This window comes from Telmatherina bonti (genome assembly GCF_933228915.1).
Source record: "Telmatherina bonti genome assembly, chromosome: 15".
Taxonomy (NCBI): domain Eukaryota; kingdom Metazoa; phylum Chordata; class Actinopteri; order Atheriniformes; family Telmatherinidae; genus Telmatherina; species Telmatherina bonti.
The window spans coordinates 29,811,233-29,825,887 of NC_136613.1; the positions used below are offsets into that span (position 1 = coordinate 29,811,233).

The 14,655-nt window shown below is 37.3% G+C and overlaps 1 protein-coding gene across 1 annotated transcript in view; it reads left to right on the forward strand.

Annotated features, from left to right (window-relative positions):
- esyt3 (extended synaptotagmin-like protein 3) overlaps positions 1-14,655 on the forward strand; it is a gene marked incomplete at both ends in the record, with an annotated part of 78,172 nt that overhangs the window by 41,650 nt on the left and 21,867 nt on the right. The gene's annotated exons all lie outside the window — the stretch shown is intronic.

Below are 14,655 nucleotides of genomic sequence, written 5' to 3' on the forward strand. Positions count from 1 at the left end.
TGTCATCTGAAAAAATGTCTCCATATATAAACTTGTCATTTTACAAATTGTTCTTTGTTTTGTCATTGAATAAGTAGGATGAGGAGTGACATCACACGCCAATGCAATCAAAATGTAAAACAAGAGCATGTCTAGTCTTAATGCATTAAAAAAAAGTCATTTTCCTGCGAGGGGAGAAGTAGTTCTTTGTCTTGGTTTATTTTTCTGCTGCATATTTTACTTAACTAACTTCATATCAGCTGTTGTGGCGTCAACAGCAGTCTGGGGTATTAAATTCCCTGCATGCGCGGTGCATTTCTTTTTTAACGTCAGATCATCACATTACAGAAAACTCTCTTCTCTGTCACGCACCAGATGGCCCCAGCCCAGGCATCCTCATTTGTTTATATTATAATAAATCAATTTAAAGCGCAGCTCTTGCCAGCCCATTTCACTGGAGAATCGACACTTGTTGTCAGTTTCAATTATGACAGCATAGGTGTTTTATTTCAGTCTCTAAGCAAACACTCTTCGCTTTGATTAGAATGCACAGAGGTTTCTACAGTGACCTTGAAAGACTGCAGAGTCATCCCTGCTAGTGGAAAAGAAATGGATGTTGCATGTGGAAGCTGTAAAAGATAAAGGCACGCTCTCATTGAACTGAGCTGTACAGCATGTCATGTTGTTCTGTGCGTAGAGGACCTCTAAATTCTTTTTTTTTTTTGTAAATATATTTTATTGAATTTTAATATAACAAAACAAAACAACACAAATGAAAAAATAAATACAAAACATAACACTGAACGATGAGCAGTCTGAGCAATATTAAAAAAAAACAAAAATATCACAAAAATAGAAAAAATAAATACCTCCATCTGTCACAAACGTAACATCACATATTCATTTAGATAGACCCAAAGCACTCCACTTCAGGCCTGTACCTCTCCGAAGGACACCGCTCAAGTCTCCGGGTAAGTAGTCCAAGAAGGGACGCCATAAATAAAAAAAACGGTCATCATTACCATTCAACTTTGCACTCAGTCTTTCCATAGGTAAAACTTGAAAAATTTCTTTATACCACTGAGTAACAGTTGGTGGTTTATCTTTTATCCAATTGAATAAAATACACTTCCGTGCTAAAAATAAAAGCTTATTTACTAACATAAATTGTTTTCGATCTGCAAACTTATTAGAAGACGGCAGCCCCAAAAGAAACTGACCCGGGTCTTTGCAGATTCTTCTCTTCAATATAGCACTTATTTCTTTTGTTACACAAGTCCAATACTTCGATATCTTTGGACAGCTCCATAGACAATGTAAATACGTCCCATCAGTAATTTTACATTTAGTACATAAGGGGGACCTTAGTGAGTCTATCTTGTTCAGGAAGACCGGAGTCCTGTGCTGCCTATGTAATATTTTATACTGAATTTCTTTGTATTTATTGCTAAGAAATAATGAATGAGTAAATCGAATACAATCTTTCCAGTCAGTCTCATCATAGTGGCACTGAAGATCCTCCTCCCATCGATCAATCAACTTTCCAAGATGATGTCCAGCATATTCCTGTAAATTTGCACACGACTGCTTAATGATGGACTTCTTCACATTAAGATCCAGTACAAATTTCTCGATGGGTCCTGGCAACATTGTTCCTTGAGTAAGTCCACAATTTACTTGAACAAAATGTCTAATTTGTAAATATGCAAAAAAGTCCTTTTGAGAAATACCATATTTACTCTGTACCTGTACAAAAGACAAAAGGATATTACCTTCAAATAAGTCACCAACTACTCTTATTCCAGCACTGTACCATCTTTGAAAAACAGCACTTTTAACCCCTGGGGGAAAATCAATATTATTCACTAAAGGTGTCAAGTAATAGAGGTTGGAAATATAAGATGTATGTTTATTCATATCTCGCCAAACTTTTATAGTATTGTAAATCAACACATTAGTCTGTGTTACCTTCTTCTTTCTCATAAGTTCACTTATTAATGAATAGGGAGTACACGCCCATGATTCAAGGGGATTTCCTTTTCCCTTCAAATAAGCATGTACCCAGTCATGGAGAATTCTACAATGACAAGACCAGTTGTAATACATAATATTAGGAAGAGCGAGTCCACCCCCATCTTTGGGTAACTGCAAAGTTTTAAAACTTAATCTGGGCTTTTTCCCTCTCCATATAAATTTTGACAAGTCCCTCTCAATATCCTTTATCACCTTTTTTGTTAAATATATTGGAAGCATTTGTAAAGGGTATAGAAGACGTGGTAACACATTCATTTTAATTAAATTTATCCTGCCCATCCAGGACACTGGGAGCTCCGCCCATCTAGTGAGATCTCCTTTAACTTTCTTATGAACCACCTCAAAATTTTTCCTAAGAATAGTCCTAATATTTGGCGAAATATGAATACCTAAATATATGAACCCAGTGTCAGACCAAGAAAATGGGAAATTATCAATCTTGTTACAATTTCCTAATGGCATGGCAATTGTTTTATCAAAATTAACTTTATAACCTGAAAGAGACCCAAATGATTTTATAACTGACATTACAGCTGAAACAGACTTCTCAGGATTAGTGATAAACAGCAAAACATCGTCAGCATATAACACAAATTTATATTCAGACCCTCCAATTTGGTATCCAGAAATGGAACTATGACTTCGAATGGCCTCAGCCAAAGGCTCAATTGCCAATGCAAAAATTAATGGAGAAATCGGGTCCCCTTGGCGCGTGGATCTACTCAGTTTAAACTCAGTCGATTTAATACCATTTACAATAACACAAGCTTTGGGAGAATTATATAACAACTTAATTAGGGCAATAAAGCCGTCCCCCAGACCAAATTTCTCCATAACTGCAAATAAATATGGCCACTCCACACGGTCAAACGCTTTTTCAGCGTCAAGCGATATGACCAGACCTTTTGTTTTAGTGACGTTGGAGTATTCAATGATGTTCATGAGCTTTCGCATATTACTAAATGAGAGTCGATTTTTAATAAACCTCTAAATTCTAACATTTTGTGCATTCCAGAAAAATCTAAAAGAAAGCTTTTCCATGTTTCAAAAGTAATTTACTTCATTCACTGAGCTGCTTTAACCTCATTAACAAAGTTTTGCAAGACTGTTTCTAGTCTGAAATGACTGTGTGTTGTTGGAGCATTTATAACTCATCAGGTTATTACCGTGGGCAGCAAAGGTGACTATTTGCCACAATTATTCTCATTTGTGGTTCAAGCTGTTTAGAAGCCATCTGATTTCCCGTCTGTCAGAGTCCTGACAGGAAATGGCTGGTGTTTGATGGCCAGGTAGATGCCGGAGGGTGAACATGAACGCAGCACTCAATGACAATCAAATCAAATCAAATCAAATCAAATCAAAAATTTTATTTCTAGAACACTTTTCATGCACAAGGCAATACAAAATACTCTATGAACACAGTTTATACATAAAAAGCCTTTTGTACAACAGAGTTTATAACAGTAATTTAGCAACCAACATCTCATTTGTTTCACACAAAATCACACACACACACACACACACACAAAGACACACACAAACAAAGCACATGTGTGGTCACCTGACCGATCCATATCCCATTTCCCATAAAATCCAATCCCTCATTACTGCCTCTTAACTGAATGTTGGTATAAAAGTATTAACAGAATAAAAACAGCTGGCTTGATGCTACTTTTAAGAAACAATATTATGGATCCATTCAGACCAGAAGCCCCCTGCCACAGGAACTGCTCAGGACAGGTTGGGGCGGATCCACACCACAGCCACAGGGTTGCAGTGCAGGACCACCCAGATCTAGGCAGTCACCACGGCAACACGCAGAGCAAGTAGATAAAGCTACCAGAGGGAAGGTTCTCCAGGAGGAACTCACTGGGGCTAAAAGTAGACATAAAATAAAGGGAAAAGCAATGGAATCAGATCAAAATAACAATCAGTAAGTAAACAGTAAGTAAAGGAGTTTGTGATTAAATAAATTAAAACAGAATAAAGGAGATAATAAAAACAGTTGAGTAAATCAAAACAATAAAAACACAGAAAAATAACACAAAGACTAAATCAAATAAGAGTTCAGCTCTAAGCTCAGCTAAAGAAGTGTTGGGCCTTTTTATGAAAACATCAGCAGTCTCTAGTCAGCTGTCCAGTCGAGGGCCTGTAAGACAATGAGAAGTTATACCTGATCAGTGGTGAGATTATTCAGATTCAGTCACCAGAAATGAGCTTGATGAGCCCCTGAATGTGAGATGACTACTGTAAGAAACACCTTTACTTAGCTTCCAGGTTGTGTTGTGTGTCTGGCTTCTCCCGCTTCGAGACGTTGATGAAACCCCAGATGGAAGAAATAAAGGAAGATGAGACAGCCACGTAGATGTGCTTCATTTTAAAGTCAGTTATTGCACATGTATGGTATCTGTCCAGAGAGTCTAGGTAGCGATCAGCCCACTAGCATCAAAAGCTGTTTGAATGAAGCTGTTGGACCCCTCCCCCTAAAAAGAAACCCCCACAGGGATGACACCCCTCACCTCCTGTCAATAACCTGCAAGCTTGTTCAGAAAGTATCTCTGACTGCAATTCATTGGTGTGAGACCCGAGCTCCTTTTCTTTTTGCCTACAACACATAAATTCATTGATTAAAACCAGGTGCAACTTCTCAGCTTCACTGTTTTACTCAAAACGATTGTGATCTTTGTTCTTTATGGTCTGGCATCTTATGAAATCTAGCGGTACAAACCTTTGTGATCTATGAACTCTTTCCATTTCATTTACGCTTGCCCTCTTACAGTTAATAAAAGTTTTTTTTTTTTTTTTTTTACCATTGAATTTAAAATCTTTTCGCTTTGTTTTCTTGTTTATAGAAGACGCCCCAGCATTGACCACCTTCCAGGTACTAAAGTTATAGTCATTCTTTCCCCGTTACCTCAGATGACCCTCTAAACTGATGACCCCCTCCACTAACATCAGGCACAATACATTTCCTATAAAAGACAAACTAATTCCTGTGTGACAATACAACTCCCTCCTCCTCATACTTGGTACCATCCAGTGACATCACCAATTGGGTAAAACCCTCTAAATGCAGGACATGAGCAGCTCCTCCTCCCTTTGGTCCTAGAACATAATTAAGTCAATAATACTAAACATTTCATTAAGAACACAAACAGAATATTAAACCAAATTATTTCTATGTCTGCATCTTTATTTTAACAAGTGGTTGTATATTTTAACTTGACTCAAATACAAAACAAAACACAAACAAACCCAGGATAGCTGGTGTCTGCTGACCACTGAGAGGTTGGAGAAAAGTATCAGTAACTCAAACACAATATGGTTAGCTGCTTTTGGGTTGAGCAACAGTGACAAGTGGTGGCACCTTACCCACTTTGTCACAGGGATTTTAAGTGGTCCAACCAGCTTAATACTTAAAAAAAAAGGTTAGAAATATGATCATCATAAAGTTGTAACGTGTGTGAACAAGGCAGATGTCCATAAAATGCTGTAAATGCAGAAAAAATACGTAGAAGTTAACTGAACACTGAGGGTGACGAAAGATGTTTCTAAACTTTGGAGCAAGAACAAAGAAATATGCAAGGCTGTAAAAGGGAAACAGGTCAGGACAGAAAAGGACATAAATGTCTCTTGAAGATGGAAATGCAAAAGTAACAGGAGTCAATGTTGGACCTGACCTTGAACAAACACATAAACCAGCACACACACATAAACACAAGAAACAATGTAGGATTGGGCTAAAATGAAGCAGATGTCTGGATGAAAGTGATATTTTGTGTAAAGAAAAAGGAGAAAAATGGCCTGAAGAATCATTGCCAGTGGAGATTAGTTTCACCAGATGTGGACACTTAAAAAGTTACGGCGCACAAAATCTACACGGTAACTTTAAATTTATCCTTACTTTAATCCTTTCAAATGATTGTATGATTTTATTGTGATTTTTGCTATTTGTTGATGCCTTTTTGCTACTTGTTAGTGTTTTCTTTTCATCATCTGTGATGCTTTTAATGTTTTATGCGAAGCATTGAATTGTCTTGTACATGCACTGTGCCATAGAAATGAACTTGCAACAGCACATGACCCCCAAGCTTGGCTTCCTTTCCCTGGCATCCAGCTGGTTTTAGAATAATTTGTAAAATTATTCATAAGTGTTTAAATTTCTAAGGGGGCTTTTCGACCAGTCATTTAGCAGAGGCTTTTAACCAAAGCGACTTACATATGAGTGAGAACAACACACACATGAAATTAAACAGTAGAGGACATCGTAGGAAGGTGCTAGTTGACTGTCCAGTTGGACGCAGGTCCTTCCATGAAGTGCTACAGGCTTTTTTTTTATTTGTTTTTTTTTTGTTTTTGTTTACTCCCTTCTCACCCCATAATATCACCTATGTTATAATACAAAGAGTTAATATAATAAACATAAAGTTTGTTGCAAAGAACTTGGCTAAGTTCTCCAGCTTTACAATATACAATATAGTTATACTAAGTGTTGAAGTGCTCCTTGAAAAGCTGAGTCTTCAGCTGCTCTTAAGCACTGATTACCACTGATTCTTGGTTCTCAAAGCCGGTTCTATTCTGGCACCAACTCTTTGCTGGGCCAGAGTTTGGAACCGCTTCATGTTGTGTGCATCAACAGCTGTTTGCGTTACCTGGCCAAAACATGAGCGTCGAAAGGTTTTTTGTTTTGTTTTTTTTCGGTTTAGAAAGTTTATTTGAACATGTAGATAAATCTAAGAAATAAAAGAGAAATAAAACATATGACAAATTGTTCAAAAGGAGTTGGAAGCGTAAGATCACATATAATCCCACCCCAGTGATGAAGCAATTTAATATCAATAACACCAATAGAAATCCATTAACAATACAATAACAATAACAACCCAGTATATACCTGTATAAAAATAATATTATCCTAAATATGTCATAATTTAATCAAGTACAGTGATGGGATAATGCAGTAATAAAAACAATAATAATATGACAACAAATTAGTTTAACAAACTTTACAGAAGATTTCTGGGGACCAGAAAAAGGAGTTGGAGCGCAGCAGCATCGGACGACCCAAAAGAGACCCAGATTTCCAGATCCTGATTTCTGTTCTCGGTGACCGGTCGGCAACGTTGCAGCACCTACCAGACACTTTTGGTCAAAACTAAAACCAGTTCTTTGCTAGCACCGAAGCTGAACCACCTAAGCACTGGTTCTAGCACCAGCACCAGTTCTTCTTTGGTCGAAAAGCCCTAAAAATGGTCTCGCCTTGCTATACCTATAGATTCATATATATATATGAAATTGTTCCCCCTGTGTGCTCCCTCAGGTCGGCTGATCCGATGTTTGTCACAGTCCCAAAGTAAAACACAAATCAAGAGTTTATCGATCTCTCTGAGGTTGTGAACTGATCAGCCATTGTGTCAGGATCCTTCTTTAGCTGTTTTTAAATAATGTATAAAATGTTGGTTTTTAACACTTTATGAGATAGTTTTCTTAAATATATTTACTTTTAAGTAACTTTTTTTTTACTTATTAAACTGTGCTTTTTCTGATGTCTGAATCTGGTTTCTTTTGGATATTTTTGGCTCTTTTATTTTTTACAGTGTGCATCAGTTTTGCTTCACACAGTTGCTTTTTTTGTGTGTGTTTGACTGCAGGAGCTGTCTCCAACCTCTGAGACCAATCAAATGAAGTGCCTGATGAATCTGGATTCATGCAGTTTTCTCCTGGTTGGAGGTTTGTGCACAGCACCACTATTACTGCCACTAATTATTGTAATAGTATTGTTAATGGTAATAACACATGAACTGCATTTCAACTCAGTTTGCAGTGCAGGCCTGGAATCCTGAAAGCAGTTCACCACACCCAGGTTTCTATCTGTTCTCTGTAAGCCTCAATACAGCTGTGCCTCTGTTGAACTCAGCTGGCTATCACTGAGCTTGACAGTGTGCATATGTAAATGTCAAAATCAGAGGAGCATAAAAAGGCCTTGAGATCCATCCGATGAGGCTCTTTTTGTTTGGCTGTATTGCTTATTCCAAACAGTTCTCTTGAACAAACTGACTAAATGTAAAACATCTTCCTCAATACGAATTGAAAACATATCTGATAAAAATGGGAAGTGTCAGGATTGTTTAGCTTTGCGGTGATGTTGCGTCCTGTGGTTTCGGTCTTTAAGACAGGAATGAAATGCTCGCACAGACAGAGAAACTGGACTGAAGAGAGAAAAAACTTTGCAGAGCTGAGCAGGAGAAATTATGAAAAGGGCTGTGATTGCAAGTTTTTCATATGAAAATTCATTTGTAAATTTATGGGGTAAATTAACCCTATAAAGCCAAATATTTGATACAGTTTCTGAGACATTTCCCATCATTTTATGGTAGAAACTTAGCTCAAAACACTGCTCTCCACTGTATGATACTGGTCTCCTGCCACCTGCCAAATACCAAGAGCAGAAGATTACGCAATAACCGATCGCATAGTAATAAATGCTAAAAATACCCACAAATAAATGTCTTTTTTTTTTTTCCAGATTTTTGTTACAGGGCCAAATTAAGACTTCAGATTTTAAAAGTTGGACTTTTTTGCCCAGTTCTTCCTAGGTCTGACTTTAAAGGATTAAGTTTAAAAAACTACAAATTACATGAAATTTAGAAAGTAATACAAAACACCGAAGATACACATATAAAGACACTGATCATAGTGGTGTTCGGTAATGCTTATAAAGTCTAAAGGTTTCTTTAAGCAAATGATAAAGAAGCAGAATGTAATTTTTATGTTTATAGCACTAATCATGTCAGCTCCACACACATAAAGAATGGAAAAGTTTTAACAGATGAGCCCCTTTTTCTGCCTCCTGCAATGACTCGCAACTCATTTTTTTCTTCACATGCGAACCATGTTTCATTACCCCCCCCCGTGGCAGACTGCACTGATGAACGCCTTTCAACTTTCTCTGCCAGGTTTTTCAGCCAGCCATTATCAAAGTGTTGAATTAATCAGCTTTTTAGCAGCAGGAGACATCATGAAGCTGCTAAGCCCCGTTTTCAACCCTTACAGTAACCCTGCTGTTTGTGCTTTTTTTTCTGTCTTACAACAGAGACATCTTTTTGCCAGAATTTGTTTTCTGCCATCTGAAATCATCTGTACGCGTGTAACAGTTAAGTCCAAATTATAGTTGCAAACTTTCTCTGAGTGGGGAGATTTGAGACGACAAAGCAGCTCATGTACGTTTACCAGCAGTAAGTAAGGCTGTTAAACCTGTATATACTCGTCTAGACGAGTGTATATATGTGTATATATACACAGACACGTGTATGCTAATTATTCTGACAGCAAAATAACAAGCTGATTTTCCGTTTGTTGACTGGAAACTAAACATACATTTTAAGCACAAATAGGCTGTTTTAGTAGTTTAATCATTATCCAGTGTGCAGGTATCTAAAGTCAGGTGTTCTTTGACTCTTTAACGTCTTCCAACAACTCTGAAGTGTTTCTCTCAGAACACGCGGGATGTTTCCCACTCACATCGTGCTGCACAACAACCAGAACTGCTCTCTTTACATTTTCATCACTCTACATGTGCATATAATAACATTAATATGTTACATTTTTAAAACTTTCTGAGCTTTTTTTCTTGTGTCAGTGAAAAGTTGATACTTCAAAAGCAAAACAAAATTTATTTACACTGAGGGAGGGGGTAATGCACTGTGCAGTATATCAATAATGTTGAGATGTATTGCGCCCTGTTGCATGCTGGGACGGCAGTGCTACCTTGTGAGAAATGCTTTTCCATCGCCTTCATTTACAACCATTGTTGTCTGGTGAGACTTATTGACGTTTGGCTCAAAGCAGCCAAACCTAAAGGAGAAACAAGACGGTGGAGGAAGACAACAGAAGATGAATCTCGGTAGGAGAGTATTAATTCCACCAGTGAAAGTTATGCTACTTGAAGAAGTACTGCTCAACTTGGCCAGTTTTCTCAGCGATGAACTCCCTGTAGTCTGTTACATTCTCTGTGAAGCAAGAACTTTGTTCTTTTTTTGGGTTTCGGTCCAGTCGATTCATACTCCACGAGGCTTAATTCATGATGGGGTGGATATTTCTGCAGAGGGATTTCTGTGTTTTTATGAGGAATGAAAAAGGAGCTCAGTTATTTAAAATTAAAGATGAAACTTGTGCATGCGGCAGTGTCCGTGTCTTTAAGCACAAGGCAAGTTTTTTGTTGTTTTTTTTTTTTTACCATATATAGCACCTTTAATGTAGAAGACAAGTCAAAGTGCTTCACAAAACATTAAAAGCATTACAGATGGCGTAGAGAAGCATGAAAAACTAAAAAAAAACAAAACAAAACAACAAATAGCAAAAGTCAGAATAAAATAATTAAATTAAAATAATTTGAAGCAAGATCAGTTAAAAGTTACCGTGCAGATTTCAGGCAAACATGCATGAGAAAGAAATGCCCAGCATTTCTTTCTGATTTAAGCGTCTACATCTGGTGCAAGTTGAATCTGTTCTATTCTAATCTCCACACTACATGTGTTTTATACAGTTTCATGTTTTCTCACCAACCTCGCTTCAGCAAAAATGCAGCAGCGACATCTTTCTGCTTTGTGCATTTCATTCTACATTGACCGCACCCTCCACAAATGACACTTCTTAACACAGAGAAACATGAGGTGGAATGTTGTCACTTCTGCATTTCAGCTGATGCCAGGATGTGTGGATTGATTTACTTAACAGCTGATCGAGGTGGTGAGAAAGTATGAGAATGGATAAAACACGTGACGTATAAAGACACGGAGAGAGCTGTGTAACCCCACCCTGCCACAGACAGTTTCTCATCAAGTATGAATCATCTGGTCGATTGTTCATTGCACATTACAACACAGACACCTTCTTGCTATTGCAGCCTGAAGAGCAAACAGAAGGTTCTCATTTCTTGTGGAGTATGTATCAGGCTTAACAGCGAATTCTGTCTCTTCTCTGAGCTCCCTAAAGCCAGTAAAAGTCAGTCAGTCTTGTTTTTTTGTCTCTTGTTCTGTCTCTTTCTTTCTTTCTTTTTTTCTCTCTTATTCCAATAATTTCCTCTTGGATTTCTTTGGTAAATCATCACTGTGTGGGTTTAAACATCCCTTGTGTTGATGTCTAGTTGCTGACATGTAAAGCAAAACTAAGCTGTAGAGTAACGCAGCATCCTGGAAGAAAAAGGTGTGAAATACCGTTCCTTGACTCGGACTCTGCAGGGCAGCGACAGCTCCAGGAATGAACACGATGAACATCAATGTGCCTTAAAAACCAGTCAGAGATGCGTATCTTTAAAGTCAGAAAGTAACGTAAAGTAAAAAGCTGGAATAATAAAAACTGATTGCAAAATCTATAAAAAATTGTTAAAGTGAGTGAAGTTTGTTGCTTTCAGACACACTCAGTGTTGCTTCTGTTTTCTGGTGTCTGAACAAAGCAACACATGATGCACATTGATACCTTCTGTATACTTGCATAACATTAAGAAACACTACAAGTACATCATTGTCTACATGCAGGCTCATCTGAAATGTGTGGACTAGCCAAACTACCCATACGTTACTTTTCAATGGCTTTTCAGCGTTTCATATTTTATGTTGATTTGACTGAACAACAGAAAGACATTTTATGCACAAATGAATCTGATTTAAGATGAAATGCTGACATGTTCTGGCTGGTGTGTTCATTGGGGGGCAGCTGTGATGATGGAGCATTTCGGCAGTATCACTGATTTATGATTTGCTTCTTAATGAGCTATTCGAGCAGATATTTAAGTAATTTGAGTGTTTCTTGGCATTATTTAATGAAAAACTACATGAATCTATCAAACAGTGAAAAGTGCAAAAGGATTTACATCACCGTGAACTTTTGAGACAAAATTCTTTTCTTTATTGGCTGCTTACAAGAGCCACATCTGTTTGCTGGCTGATCTGAACCAGTGTTGTGTTTAACACTGAACCACTTGGAAATGGTAACTTTATTACAAACAGCTTGTTGCGTGGACACATAATTTGTTCCTATTTGTCTTACTGAATCTAAAAAAAGTCCTAAAGTTAAAACAGTTTTTGTACCAACAGGGTGTTTTATAAAGAGCTGTGTCTCAGTGTGGTTTTTCATAAAAACAAAAGAAGATGGAAAATTTATAGCTGGAACTGGAAAATAAGTGGCAGGCCAAAAAAAAAACAAGCTATGGCATGAATCATACGATGAATCCTCACCAGAGCTGGGACCGCCGCGTTCCTGGAGCAGCTGAGGATCATCAGGACAGAGAACACTACAGATAGTCTACATGAAAAACCTTTTGGAAAATCTTTTGAGTTCTTGAATCTGGGAACGACTCCTGAAGACTACTTAAAGAAATGACAAGAAAGCTAGTCAAAGACTGTGTTTAAAAATGAGCCGAAAGTGATTTATTTGATGTATTATTCAATCATTTTCTTCACCACAACTCCTCCCTGAGCATCGAGTCCATGTGGTTTAAATTTAAAACCAGTTGATTAAACTTTTACCGTGCTGGAAGAGCACTGAACAACGCAGTGTGTTAAGAAAGAAGCAGTTGATCGGATCCTCATAGGTTTTGAGCTTTTCTCAGTTTTGCTATTAACTGTTTTTCTTATCATTAAAAGCAGTGACCAGGTATTGATTCATCATATCATTCACTCTTATCACATTGCTGATTCTCCTTCAGCTTCAGGGATTTAATGCAGTTTAGTCTGTTGAAGAAAAAATCAACACAAACAAGAGTAAAAAAAAAAAAACATATACTCAGTTTAATTAAATATTTCAGCTTTATTCTCATCTGAAGCTTCATCATTTCTCTCTGCTACTTTACATTTTCAGGGCCTGGGTTTTCTGGGTTTAAACTTCTTTCTTCAGAGCCCAGGAAGGTTTTTGAACTTTTGGGGAGAGCTGTTATGTTGCCATGTTTTCAAATTATATATAGTTTGCAGGTTTAAGACAAAAAAAAATACTGATACTGATGTGAAATCAGTCCATCAAACATTTCCGTTAGAATTCATATTTATAAATAACTGTGTATGATTTTATTTTTTACTTCAGGTTTTCCACTTCAGATGCAGCTTTACCTGACAGGGAATGAGCTGCCTTTGCTAATTTAGCATTTCACGAGTTTGGAAACATAAATATGCTGAATCTAATTTCCCATCAGAGTGTCGATGCTGCGACGAGTTCACTAATGAATTTACACCTAATAAATGTCTGCAATGCAGGGAATCATCTGATACTTGCTGTTTTATTAATGTGCAGTTTGGAAATAATTAAGACGACTGAGAGTTAGCATCAAGTTGTGGGCAGATCAATCCAAATATAGATATCCACATCAACATCTATATCTATTTATACTAGTGTGATAGCACAGATGCTTTAAAGTTAAGCTAAAAGCTAAAACCTGAACAAATCTTCATAAAAAGAGATCATAAAGTGGTTTTTGGTGAAGTCAGTCCACTGTTGCTACAAAGCACGTTCATGCCTGAAATCAGCTTCTCTCTATGAGATATTGTCAAATTCAGATTTTTAAAATAGTACCAGTAATAACTTTGTTTTGGGATGTCTGATTAGAAAAATTCTAAATACAAGGCTTAAAAACGACCAGAATTCATGTGTTAAAAGGAAATGAGGTGGATTCGGTTTTCCTCTGTGTCAAGGTGCTTACATGCCAGTATGTACCATACTTATGTGGCACTATGTCACAGATAAATACATGGAAATAGTCGCCCCCCATTCATTTTTACTGAGAAAGTCATGGGTAAGATCTCTTTTGCAAATAGCGTTAATATAGGTTTTGCCAGAAGAGGGCGCTCGGTGTCTTATGCATCAGTAGCTGACACCAGCAGAAGAAGTTTAGTCAGGACGTGATGAGACGTGTACAGACCACACATCGAGTCCGCTCCTCTAAATCCTGTTAATTCTCTATTCTGCAGGTAAGCTGGGTGTAAAATATAGATAAATAATAGACAAGAATAGTTTTGTAAAACGAACATACTGTCTGAAAACACAAGTAATGGCCAAAATGTATGGTTAGCAGAGATGGTTTCATGTCATAAAGCTGTGTGAACGGAGACACTAGGCTAGGTGAATGACTAAGCTAGAGCGCACGTTGTCCTATTGCCGTCAGTAAGCCACTGTAAAGTCCGTGTTCTGCATACGTGTAATTTGGGTTCAAGCTACACTGTATTTTTTCTGTGTGACCAAAAAGAGTGTAAAATGCTTTATGTTCAATGCAAAAGTAGTTCATATAATACAGATAATTGATTTTCAAGCAGTTTAGTTACTTAATAACTTCAGTTCATGATTAATGAATAAGATGATTAAACAGTGATTAAAACAATGGTTAAGAAGCAGAATAAAATTGATCAGAGTTCAGGAAAGTATTTGTTTACTGCTAAAATGTATGTTTTCATTTTTGTTGATTATTGTGAGGCATGTGGTGAGAAAACGTTATAGAAAGAGATGTGTAGATGCAACATCAGTCTAAAAGAAACTTTCAGTGCTAATGTGGTTGAAAATGCTAGTGTGTTGTATCTCAGTTGTTGTAGTACTGGGCAGAAGAAGTTTAGTCAGGACGTGATGAGACCGTGTACAGACCACACATCGAGTCCGCTCCTC